Below are 13384 nucleotides of genomic sequence, written 5' to 3' on the forward strand. Positions count from 1 at the left end.
ACAACTTTTGCTTATTAGTATGTGAGGGTTCTAACTCTTGAAGTGCTGTGTTTCCTAGCAACAGATTCATGGTTCACCTGACTCGCTGTCAACTGCAAGACTATGCGGCCTCTGACAGATGACCTGACTTCACAACACAAAACTCTGTTTGCTGAATCTTCTTTTAATAAGGAAGTTTCTTCTGCCTTATTTCAATCTCCTCTATGTTTGTATAATATATATATATATATATATATATATATATATATATATATATATATTCCACATCAAACATAGGTCATGAGTGAAATCTCATGTGTGATTAATGTAGCCCTGATATGTGAGAATAAAAATGAGATCACTGCAGTCTGCTAGTGGATTGATATGAAGGCAGGAAGCCAAATGAAAAATTTTATTCTCATTAAGAATTGTGTTTGTGATTGAAAGATCAAATGTAGATATATAAATGGACTGTAATGAATGCATTAAGTTTTTAATTTTCAGTAGCAGTGGCTCTTAACTGATTTCATTTCACAACATAAATATTTACCTTAAACTTCCAGTGGCAACCCAACACGGTGACAAAATGATCTACATTGCACACACACACACAAAAAACATATATATATATATATATACACACACACACACACAAATATTTCTAAAATAAACCATTGAAATGTAAAAGTAATGCTTCTGCTGATGTTTATTGTAGTTGTTGTCGATTATTGCTGCTGCTGCTGCAAATACAGGAACATGCTACTGCCATTGCATATGCTGATACGGTGTTGTATTTAAGACATAGCCTTCTGCTTATGTTGCATACATAACCCATAACTAATCTACACAGGTGGAGCTGGGGAAGGTGGAGACTCCCAGAGTAATTCTGAAAGTCTGCTGCAAAATGATCTGACAATTAGTCACTAGAGCCATTTAGCTTATTGGCTCCATATGCAACATGAACCAGTCAGCTCGTGCCAAGTAGTTTAAGACTGTGAATATCTTCAGTTTGCATTACGACCCATCAGTCTGCGCCATCTACAGTTTCATGACAGAACTTGGCATAAGCTTCAGCAGTAGAGTCACTAGCCTAAAGGTGCAACTACACTGGAAAAAATTTGGCTGACAATTTCACTGACAATAAAATGTTCATTGTCCACTGTCAATAGTGTAATGAAGCAGGATTATATTGGTCAAGGCTGCTAATTTTCACAAAATTCCAGATCATCGCAAGCAAAAATTTTAAATGTGACCCCACTGTAACACACCAAACAAACAGAGAGGCAAGGGAAGGCAAGTTTATTTATGTAGCACATTTCGTACTCAATGCTACAGTAATTTAAAGTGCTTTACATAAAAGAAAGTAAAATAATCATGAAGAAAAATGATCACAAAAATAAAACAAGCAATTTAAAAACTTTGAAAATTATTAAAAAATAGACTTATTTAAAATGAATTTAAAACAGTTAAAAATAGAAAATGAGGCAAATACTGGATTACCATTAGCAATATTATCAAATGACAGATGAATTTGTGACATGCAATGGAGTTTGATGAACTCTCTCTGTCTTTGACAACAACAAAAGACAATTTTTGGAATTGAAATTTTTGAAAATGTATATTTTGCTAGCCAAACATGAACAATTATATGGTGCAGACCTGTGACACACCAGCTGAGAACCACTGTTGTATTATATCTGGTTTGAAAATACAAATGTACTTGAGTCAAACAAACTCAACAAGGTCAGCTGTAGATTAGCATTGATTCCCACATATTTTGAATGAATCTGACTGATTCTGTCTTTAGACAAGAAATTTACCGAAGCATTAGAACTGATGTAAATAGTTGTAATTTAGAATCAATACAAGTTAGTGCTGTTGATAATGTTTTGCTGTAAATTGTTTAATTTGAAGTCGACATCACGGTATCTACTGCTCCTTTTGGTGAAGTTGGGGTTCTTGATTATGTAGTCAAGCCAGTTCAAATGTATAATCATTTCACTATTTACATGTTCACATAACATTTAAGTATGAAGCAGGTAAACATATACATGAGGAATCTGAAAACATGATGAAGATGATGTCCAACATAGTGAGAGATGCAACTTGACCAGCATTACAGTGCTTAAAGGAGTGTATATAAAGAGGTAAAGAACATAAGTTGGCCATTACAAAAAGTCCTGGAAGGTGTAGAATATTATTAGAAACATGGTTGTTGCTACTGAAACTCCCTTTTCTTTCATTTTGCCCTTGTAATTTCTATATTACCCCATTGTAAAACAAAAATATTAGCTGTAAACAAGAGCATAAATAGTGCTCATCTTCTTCACTCTGGAAATACCCTGCCTTCCCTTCCCCCATTTTCGCACCCCCTGCCCCACTACCCCCCGGAATCTTCCTCAAGTCTGCCAATGAGAGCGCATTGGCAGCATTTTTTCCTAGAGACAGTGCACTCCATGTCTGGGGTGGTTCCCCTCCTCTGCTCAGTCGTGGAGTTCAATACCAATCAGACGGCAGGCCGCAATGATTCCGCATCGCAGCCTTTTCTTTTGACAAAGCGCAATATGGGGTTTTTCGGGCTTGTTATCCTCCAGGCATGAGGGGGTGCCATGTGACGGCATGCATAGTCTAAGACAATGGAGATTACACCCTGACACGCGCACATTAAAAACAGATTCCAGCTAGGTGGGGGGTGGCTACGGAGTTACAGTGTATGGAGGATTTTCTGATTCTGTATTGTATACAGTTTTGTGTGTAACTTGTTTTTGGACGAAGATTGCAATAGCATTCCATAAAACAAATCCACACGGATCCACTCTTCTTCTAAAGGTTTTCCAAACTGAATGGATATTCTGTGCACGGAGAGCTCTAGGACTACACGCTTGGCTCGATTTCTCCAACTCTACAAAAAGCTAAAGCAATCACAAAACAGGAGCCCCAATTTGATTCCCTTTATTTATATGGATTTCATATTCTCATCTTGGCTGGAACATTGTTTTCAGACAGAGAGTTACTGTCCAAGCTCAAGGACAAATGTGATCAATAGCACAACTCCCCAAGGCTTCTCTTATTACAGAGCACATGCTATTGATAGTGTGAGATGTCTCTGAATCTAAATTGATCATGATTAGCTTACAACTGGCCCTGCACTCTGAACTGGTGGTTCCTCTAGAAGTGCCCTATAAGAAAGCAAATTCACCTCATCCCAAAAAAGCTCAAGTATGACATAAAACCAAAATTCAAACATGGTATAAAGCATAAAAGAGATCTGTAATATATCAGTGCTAAAAAACACACTATTTATTGTTAGATGAAGTACAGTGTCCTGCAGTTTCCAAAGCACTATATTTTCCCTTGTAGTTGAAGAACAAGTGAAACAACTCCTGTTACTGCACACAAGTGTCAGACCTGCAGTGATTTCAAGCTGCACGTGGAAGTGCCTCCAATTCAGACATCAAGTGACTTGAGTGAGGAAAATACAATTTACCCCATATTCACTCTACAGCAAAATTCAACCTGAATGGTTTTGACCTTTTTATGGTGACTTGACCGTACGGATGAGATGCCAGACCCACTGGAAAAGAAGCCCCCCCACTTTGCGAGGCACCAAGAATCATGGGTTTGGGCTTAAGACACTGAATTACGTCTCAACAAGAGGAAGTTTTGAAAATCGGAAGGGTTTTGACAGCTGGCTGGAGACCGCCAGGGTTAATAGAAACTGGTTGTTCCTCCTTGCCATGAAACGGGGGAAATTGCTGTGCTCAGTCGTTGGATTAGAACACATTTCACACTCTAAACTGCTTATGTTGAAAAATACAGAGCAAAGTGATGGTTGGATGGCGTGCTACTCCAGAAACTAGATATACTCAAAGCTCTTGTTTATATGTAAGAATGCTCAGTGCACTGGTTCTTCCATTGAAGATCTGCATCAAACCTTGGCATTCCTGAAATGTGGGTCATGCAGCTATCCATGTTCTGCACGGTAACCAATGAGAAGCAGTGGCGAGGGACCAGCCTCCACAGACAAGTGCACACATACACAAACAAGTAGGAGTAAGTCTGCTGCTTGAGTATTTCCAAAAAAATATTTATATATTTACAAAATATTAGTGAGGAACAGAAGTGTGAACTCTAATATTACTCAAATATACAGTGGTTACATTAATTGGGTGACAGATGGTTCAGAGGTCCCACTCTCTCAAATCTGTAGAAAAACATGCAATGTCCTGCCAGAAAAATTACCAGTATGCTTTCTGTTAAAGAGGTCATATGATGCGATTTTAATTTTTATTTTCTCTTTTGAGTGTTACATGCTCCTTGTGCTTAAAGAAGATCTGTAAAGTTGCAAAGACTAAAGTCTCAAACCCAAAGAGATATTCTTTATAAAAGTTAATACTTGTCCATGCCTTCCTAAAATGCCTCGTTTAGCAACATCATATGACCCCTTTAAGTGTTCAGACTTTTCCTTAAAACACAATACACTGATTACAAAATGCATTGTATTTTGAATTACAAACAGTAATTCAAAATACAGGTAAAACAATTGTGAAACAAATCAACAGGGGACATTCCTTTATCTTACAACGGTACATTAGGCCATACTATAAAGACTTTTCTTATTGTGTATCCTTAATTAACTAAATTATTAATTGAAATTATTAAAGTTGATAAATATTATATTATTATTATTATTATTATAGACAAAATTACAATTGTAGAATAATAATGTTAAATTACTATAATTTGTATTATACATTTTGTTGCAATTATATCTATCTGTAGATAGTTTTATTGTATTATTATTTTACACTCCAACATTCCACTTTAAAAAAGACACAAATAAATAAATAACTATGTGTGGTGACAAGTGTAAACAAAGCAGAAACAAATACCGCTTAGACTTCCATTAGTGCCGGTCAAATGATGTTAGTGATACAAATTCAACGGGTTTGCAACTGCATCTCACCACATACACTCCATTCACTCCTGTGTGTTTGTTTGAGAAGACATGATCCAGCTCATAATTAATTCATGAGTCAGCAAGACGCTGAAAAATTACAGACCTTCTAACCCAAATATTCTCACCACAGATGCAAACATTTTAATATGGGTAGTCTCTTGTTTGCATCAAAAAGTGTCATTAAGAATTCACTGCAAAATAAATGTTCATCCAATCCATCCAATCTGAAGTATGATCATTATTTGGGAAAAACATTCAGATGTGGCTCTACATTGTGACTGTAAACATACATTTTTAGTCTTGTAAAGGATAAACACAGGTCTCATCCCTCTTCCTGCCTTCCACTCATGTTTATGGGATATTAGAAAGCACATCTATACTGTTCTCATTATTCGTACATGAGTTATTAATTTTAAATAACTTTTTGTCTATTTGTCATTCTCACTGCTGCCACAAGAAATTCATCATCAGAAGCACAATGGATCTTAATGAGGACAAATGGCATATTTAATTTTAAGCAAATGAAAACAAGTCTATGAAAGATAGAAGCACAAGCAACACACTCTCATGACAACTATTGTTATGCGATGACAGTGTCATATATATATATGAATTATTATTAATTATTATCAATTTCCAAAATTCAATTTTATTATTCATAACTTAATTTCTGAACTTACTGGTTTGTATGGAATACTTCAGTTGTTATCGACATCTGGTGAAAATGTCATGTCAACAGCACCTTTAGAAATAGATTTACTGAGAAAAATTATGATGTGTTCAACACTTATTTTTCCCGCTGTACATACATACATAATATTTATTATGAAATTATATATGAAAAAAAAGGGTTCATTTGATCTGTCTTTATTGTTTACTTTTTACAAAATTTAGCTAAAAGGACAACCAATTGCTAAACAAAAATGACAACTAAAAGGAAAAATATCCCTAAAAAGGAAAAATATCCCTTAAAAAGGAATGATGAACCCAAATTCCTCAACCATGAAAAGATCTACAGAATAGAATGTGAGTCTCTAAAGAGAGATGCAGCTCTTAATAGGCAATTGTGCTGGGTGACATCACAGGTTGGTGCTAAAAAGGAAATTATAAAGCTCTCCAGCCCTGAGTCTGCACTTTATCCACTAATGCAGCCATTAATGTGGCCTATCAAAAAACACTCCAGTCCAGCAAATGTGAAGTAAATCAAATTAACATCACGGTTTTCTCTGACCGTAAAGATCCAATTTTACATTTCAATTGATCAGACAGCTCCGTCTGCACACAGAGTAATTACAACAATCTATCACCAGACTGTCTTCTGTATTCCTTTCAATAAATTTGGTTTATTGAAACCACTCTGAAGTTCAGCTCTCTCTTCTTTTGCAGTTTATCAATCACAAATAATTGAAGAGAGTGATGATGATGGAAGAGCTTTTCTCTAACACTAGAATCCAATTTGGATTATAAAGCAAACATAATAAGCAACATAACAGGAATACATACTAACCAATTAAGTGAATACATCTTGTCACATCTAACTATATCTACTACAGATTCCTTTAGAGGGGGAAACATAAATGAGCTACATTCCATGTCCTATTTCTGTGTGAAATTCCTCAAGGAAGTACATAAATGGCCTGTAAAAGCAAGGCTTTCATTCAGAAGACCTCTTCTTTCTCTCAAACAGTTGCAGTAATTAGCCTGATTTAAAGAACTTACAGTGCTAGCTCTCCTTATTTGGCCTCAGTGGGAAAGAGTGCATATCAAAATGAAAAATAAAAAGACTATCAGATGAAGATACTCTGCATTTATCACATGGGGAAGGTATGTAATTAGGATGTCCTGAAAGTACCTGATAATACCCAAAATCTGAATAACACCCCACTGGTTATAAATCATTTATGATAATGCTTTTATACAAATGTGGGCCTAAGTGTTGCTTTACATGTTAATTTAATTAATATTTGCATTTGGTAGGGTGTATACAGCTATTTTATTACAAAATAAATACTTATAATTTTTTGTATTATTGTATAAAATTATTAATGTATTAAAGCACATATAACTTTTACTAATGTTTTATATATAGACCAATAATCACTTTTATTAATGTTTACATATGCAGTATATATACACACACACACACACACACACACACACGGTTTCAAACTTTTCATTTTATACACAAAAAATAAATAAAAAATAGCATATCTACATTACTAAATTTTTCACGTAAGATTAACTATAAATATTATCATATATTTACTGTATATTATGGATATTATATGATATATATAAATAAAAGTTTTTGTTTACACATTATATGTATGTGTACTGTGTATTTATCATGAATATATAATATACACACACATACAGTATATATTTTCGAAATATCTACATGCATATATCACTGCATGAAGTTCTAGTGATATAAACCTCATTACATATTCAATTAATTATCTCAATTATATATCAAAGTAGTAGTGGTCGTTTATTGTCTATGATCACTATGCAGAACTTTCCTTTGATATGTAGATTTCACTGTGTGCATCTTTTTACAGGTATGGTGATGGCAGTTCATTCGCGAAAAAACAAACAACAACAATTCTATTAAAGACATTCATTGACACACGCATAGGAAAGAACAATAGGTGAGTGAGTCTATGGTGCATGTCTGTGATCATGCATGCAGACATGAAGGTCAATATATGCTGAATTAGCACAATCTCTTACAACCTGTATTCCAATGAAAGCGTGCCGGAGCTCTCCAAGGTGCTGAATGGCTGGTCTGGACTGGTCTGTAAAAAGAGGCAAGTATAAGACCGTTGTAGCATTTTGAGGCTTGTCCTTATCTGTGCAGTCACACGAGCGGACCTCATTAAAGCCACTGACCGTAAACAGAACACAAGATGCACGATGAGTACTTAATGGGTTGAAAGAAAAAGCACCTTTTCATTTGTTTCAACTCTCTGAATGTCAGTGTGTGCGAGAGAGATATAGAGCAGACACATACCTGGCAGTGTGAAAGTATGTGAATATGTGTGTGTGTGTGTGAGGGTATATGTATAATCTATCCTTGTCCTTCACCTCTTTCTAGAAACAATAGGATCCTTCCCCTCGAGGCACTGGACAGAAAGAGGACATGATAAGTCCGCTGTTCTCTGCTCTGAACTGACATTTCACATGTGCCGTCTGTAACTCTAACAGCAGAACACACAGTTTTACAAACTACCCCTCCTGACCAGCAACACAGACTCAATAATTCTCCTAAGCAAACCCAAAACCAACCATGTGAATCTGGCATTGAACAGACAACGCATTTCCACAGAACAAATTCCCTTACATGCTGAAAAATGCAATATAAACACATTGCGAGAGAGACAAAGGAAGTCTGGTTCTCATTAACCTTTCACAGCTAGTAATTGCATTGCAACCAAAACACACTCTAAAAGAGAAAGAAAGAGAATTTATACCTGCTTCAGAATGACCACACAGAAAGAAAAAAATGTCTCTATATAAACCACTAAACAACATAAAGTAATAACATAAGCACTGAATGAGAGGATGGTCTTGCAAATAATGGCTCGGTACAGTGGCTCTTTGAGTAGAATAAAAAAAAGATACTTTGACTTTTTTGGTCCAAACTACATTGGATCCCACTGACTTACAATGCATGAACAAAAACAGGTGAAATATTCTTTAAAACATCCTTTGCAGAGGTTAAAAAGGTTCTTCCTTTGAAACTTTTTTTCCTGCCATTGAAATTTTTCATCCCATTGATTTACATTCATATGCATTCAAATGCAGCCGTCCAGAGAAACAAGTTATTTGTGATTTTCAGAGAATTTTGCTGTGTTCCAAAGTTTGTTGAAGTTAGGAAGGTAATTTTCTGTGCACAATTTCCAACACAGTTAGATTCTAATCTTAGAATTTGATTTAACTAAAACGTAAAATAGCATATACATACAGTACAGACCAAAAGTTTGGAAACATTACTATTTTTAATGTTTTTGAAAAAAGTTTCTTCTGCTCATCAAGCCTCTATTTATTTGATCAAAAATACAGAAAAAACAGTAATATTGTGAAATATTATTACAACTTAAAATAATAGTTTTCTATTTGAATATACTTTAAAAAAAATAATTTATTCCTGTGATGCAAAGCTGAATTTTCAGCATCATTAGAAATCATTCTAATATTCTGATTTATTATGAGTGTTGGAAACAGTTCTGCTGTCTAATATATTTGATGAATAAAAGGTTAAAAAGAACTGCATTTATTCAAAATAAAAATAAAAATTCTAATAATATAATTTCTTTACTATCACTTTTTATCAATTTAACACATCCTTGCTGAATAAAAGTATTGATTTTATTTAAAAAGAAGAAAAAAAATTACTGACCCCAAATTACTGACCAGTAGTGTATATTGTTATTAAAAAATATTTATATTTTAAAAACATAGCTTCTTTTTTTTTTTTTTTTTTATTCATCAAAGTATCCTAAAAAAGTATCACAATCACATGTTCTGAAAAAATATTAAGCAGCAGAACTATTTCCAACTTTGATAATGAATCATCATATTAGAATGATTTCTAAAGGATCATGTGATAATGATCCTAAAAATTCAGCTTTGCATCACAGAAATAAATGATAATTTAAAGTATAATAAATTTAAAAATAATTATTTTAAATTGTATTAATATATAACAATAGGGCTGGGCGGTATGACGGTATATTCCGTGATGACGGAATAAAATGTCTACCGTTACAGATTTTTCTATTCCGTGTATACCGTGAAGTTTAAATTAGTGGGCGTGGTTAACCTCACGTGTAGCGTACCGGGACGTGAGAACGATTGAGAAGCTGCACACAAGCGTATATAAGAAGAAAAACATGGAGAAAGATAAGCATGCTGATAAAGAAATCCCACAAACCAATCCCGAGCAGCAGGAGGAGGAACTTGTTGTGAAACGAGGCGCGACATCAGTGGTATGGACGTAGCTCGGGTTTACAAAGGCTGACATAGAGCAGAAAAATGTGATTTGCAAACTGTCACGCGAATGTAACCGTTAGCCACGGTAGCACGAGTAACTTGTCTTATCATCTAAAGGTGAAGCATGTCAAAGAATACAATGAAAGCCAACAGATGTGCTCCACATCAGGTGTTCCGTCAACCTCTGGTGCTAAAAGCAAAAAACAATCTCAAACTAGTTTGGCCGAATCATTTACCAGAGGCACTCCATATGACAAAACCTCACGCAGATGGAAAGAAATAACGCAAGCCATTACAATGCATATCTGTAAAGACATGTCACCAGTTTACACAGTGGAAAAGAAGGGATTTCGTGATCTGATCAAAACGCTTGATCCGAGATATGTAATGCCGAGCCGCAAGCACTTTAGTGAAGTAGAGTTGCCGCGGTTGTATGGAGAATGCCGACGGAAAATTGAAGCGGAGCTTCGCGATGCTTTAGACTTCTCAACAACAACTGATTTGTGGACAAGCCGAACTGCACAGCCATATATGAGCTTAACAGAGAGAGAGTTGACCAGCTTGTTTTTCTTGCACACAATTTGTAATTGTTTTGTTTGACATAATTTTTTATTTATTATTTAATTTATTGAAGTGTTTATATTTATTTGATATTTAAAAAAAAAATGTTTCAAAAAGAGATTCTGACATTTCAAAAATAGATTCTGACATTTTCCCCAAATGTTTACATTTTTATACTTTCTGCAAAATTTGTTTTATGTTACTGAAGTTTTATTTATTTCAATGCTCCGAGAAAGTAATAATCTGTTCTGATATTAATAAAAAGTCTATTGTCTTTAAACTACACACATGTGGCCTATTTATTGTTATGGTGAGGTTGATCTAAAAGTTCACTAATTCACTACTAATGCTCTAAATAAAAGAAAAATTAATAAAATAAGATGAGAGCCTATTCTTTATTTTTAAAGTGGTATTTAATATATTAAGCAAGTCCCTTTTGTTGATTTACCTGAAAAAATATTATTCCGTGATATATACCGCTACCGTGAAATAAAATAACTTATTCCGTGAAATAAATTTTTGTGTCATTCCGCCCACCCCTATATCACAATATTAAATTTTTTTTCTGTATTTTTGATGAAATAAATGCAGGCTTAATGAGCAGAAGAAACTTCTTTCAAAAACATTAAAATAGTAATGTTTCCAAACTTTTGGTCTGTACTGTATATATATATATATATATTTACAAAAAAGAATAAAAAGGTGACCACATGTGCAGGTGCATTAATTGGAGTGTCTGAGAAAGTAAAGCATGATCTAAATAAACAACATAGAACAATATAAAGCATTTGCTGATTTAACTAAAGTTATAATCAATATTTAGTTCACATACATGCAGACGTACAGTATGTTATATATTTCACTCACCACTCACTACAAGCGTTATTTGTTACCATGAATTACAGTTTAAAAAGCTCTTTAAGTAATATTCATCATTTACTGCTTTTCTATTCATAAGGATTGATATATGAACTGATGTTGTCAATTAACGTTCAATCATAATGTCATGTTTCGTGTAAAACAGTATAAAACTATTGGTATCATTCCTCAAATAGAGTATAGCCTACCATATACCATAGCAAACAAGTCACGATATAGCTTCTTATTAAAATGAAAGTCCTGTGTATTTAGTCTCCATCCAATATACCGATTGCACAGACAGACGGCAATAGGAAAACCCATTATGTTAAATATGTGCATGTCAACCACCAACCAGACATTTGCTTCAAAGATGCCACTCATGCAGAAAACCAATTAGTGATATGTTTTAACATATGCATAATAAATAGAAACAATCCACAGGTGCTGTCTACCGGACACCAAGCTGTCCTGTGTTTTTCCTGCATGGGATGTTTGCGCAGGAATGTGGCATGTGACAGCTCTTGGCAGTAAAGGGGAAGAAAGTGACCTTTGCTTGGGTTTGCTTGAAGTAAACATCTTGTCACATGTGTCAGTATGAAATATGGCAGGTTTCAACTGCTCCACAAACAAATGCTGAGGAATAATCGCAGATGTATTTCAAATGCTGGGTGTCTGTGTACACATACAGCAATGTGAACCTCCTCCTCGCATTTTAGATTCATTACAATAAATTACATTATCCACTGACCAGCATGAAGGAGCATAACCATCACGCATTTGGGGTTTAGTTGCCAAACACCTTCTATATATCTTACTTCTGGTTTTACAGCAAATCCAAATGTGGCTCATCCAGCAGGGGGGAGGCTGTACATGAGAGACTATATGGCCTGGGGCACAAGCCCCTTACTGAAGTCTGCTAATGAGCCCCTTCTACACAGCTGAGTCACTCCATTCATTAAAACAAAACTGGCACTGCATTGCCCACTGTCTCTATACCACATTTAATGATACTAATACAGAATGATAAAATATTTAGCATTTCCTTGCCAAGTATATGCTATATAATATAGATAATAGAAATGTATATTTAAGTTTCAGGTATCACAGCTAATTAAACCAGCACAGCACTTATTTATGACTTCTCACCTCTTTGGCTATGTGTCAATTGCACATTTGTGTTAACTGTTTTTTTTTTTTTTTTTTGCAGCAGCAGCAGCAGCATTACAACAGGAAAGGGAATTTAATATTTAATGCCAATTAGAAAGAGGTGATTTGAGCATAAGTAATTAAAGCAGCTATGTTGCGGTTTGCTGTGAAAGGTCATCACAGAAAGGCAAGGTCAGGGTTTATGCAAATACAGAGACAAAATATTAGTTAATCATAATGCTGAACAATACTGCAAGTGCTAAACATAAATGATTTGGAAAGTTTAGGTATGCTATATACTTGAATCGGCCTGTTCTTTTAAATATATTTTATTTTCTTCACAGAAGCAAATCGATTTCCAACTAAAACTGAGTTTTGAAGATGAATTGAGAACGATGCTCTGGTGCCCTCTCGTGTTTGGATGGAAACCTTAATTCCAAAGCGACTGTCTCGACATACCCATTATTCAGTTCTATTAATCACTTCGCTGGTAAGAACCGGTTCCTGACACGACGTGGTATTTTACATGTTAAGAGACAAACCATATGCTTGCATAATTTTTAACATGAATGTTTATGATTGAATTTGATTCGGCTTTTAAAAATATGCAATCATTATAATCCACAATTCCGTAAAAAAAACAATATCAAATGTCCTCTTTCCTGAAACTTCTAAAATTATCATATTTATTCTACATTTATTTGATATATTAATTGCTCTCCTACATCCCTTTGCATGTGACACCTGAACTAAAGGGCGCGCACGACGAACACGTGCTGCTGAGTGACATCATGTGACAACGGAATTGTTGAGGAGAAAAACAAAAGCCTTTCCTCTGTATATGTATGTTGTTATGCAATAAAAAAAATTAAAAAAAAGCCT

This window comes from Carassius carassius, chromosome 8 (assembly GCF_963082965.1).
Source record: "Carassius carassius chromosome 8, fCarCar2.1, whole genome shotgun sequence".
NCBI lineage: Eukaryota > Metazoa > Chordata > Actinopteri > Cypriniformes > Cyprinidae > Carassius > Carassius carassius.